The sequence below is a fragment of the Acanthisitta chloris genome, unplaced genomic scaffold, assembly GCF_000695815.1.
Source record: "Acanthisitta chloris isolate BGI_N310 unplaced genomic scaffold, ASM69581v1 scaffold36492, whole genome shotgun sequence".
Taxonomy (NCBI): Eukaryota; Metazoa; Chordata; class Aves; order Passeriformes; family Acanthisittidae; genus Acanthisitta; species Acanthisitta chloris.
In genome coordinates, this window is record NW_008659401.1 from 21,115 (window position 1) to 22,230 (window position 1,116).

Sequence of the window (1,116 nt, forward strand, 5' to 3'; positions counted from 1 at the left end):
TTGTATGCTGGCGTGCTGCCATGGAAAGAGGCATTCCCAGGGAGGCTGTTACTGTGTTGGGTTAATGTTTACCCTGTACTTGAGCTTCTCATCCAGGGTGAAGGAGAGAGCTATGGGACAAGGTATTTTCCAGGAGCAGGAAGCATCCACACCTGGTAGCACGAGATATACTACATTGCTGAGCTTCTCATCCAGCTTGCAGGCTAGGCAACCTCCTGCCACTGTCACAGATGAGGCCTGGGGCTGGCTCTCTTCCCATTTAAGATCTCACTTTGGTGCCCTGAGCCGAAGCTGGGAATTCTCCAGCCATTTTGTAGTGCTAAGAGCTCCTCTACAAAACATTAGCTCTCTCTGGCCTAGGGACAGGCTGAGTGCAAGAAGACAAACCACTTTCACATGGCAGGGCCACAGTGCTGGAGCTGACATAATGTTCTCCGAGATAATTTAACCCCTTTCCTGGAGTGCAGTGAGATGCTGTGGCCGGCACTGGAGTGCTAAATAATGAGATTACCCCTGTATGCTTACTGCTCAACCTCAGGGGTTCTCTAGAGAGAAAAACAGGACACCATGTTAGTCAGTGGAAGAGGAGATGTCACTAACCATGGCACATGTGTGGTGAGATGTCCCATGTCCCACAGCAGCCAGACACTTACTTTAGGTGCATGGTCCACTACATTTGAGACCAGGTCACCATTTCCCCTTGTTATTAAATGGCAGCTTCCTGCCAAGTATCAAGTCTGGCTTTGAGATTCCAGCTAGTGGATCAGTCTCTGGTTTTCAGCTTAATTTTCATGATACAAAACCTTTAGCATATTCTGGTGTCAAGGTGGTAGGAAGCTTTGAGATTTGGAACAATATTCAAGGTAAGTAAAATTAAATTTCAGGGTCCCTAGGGGAAAAAAATGGTACACAGCCCAACATCACAATCCCCTGCTATAAATAATGCCTTTATTTATTATTTTTAAAAGTGATTCTGTTAGTACAGAAGTATTGTTTATTGGCACCATTTTGCAGGGAGGAAAGGTTCCAAAAGGAAATTAAAGTCAACTGATCTTTTTGCTGCATCTTTCAGTAATGTAACATTTTTGAACGTGAGAAAAGCACTTGCACATTGAG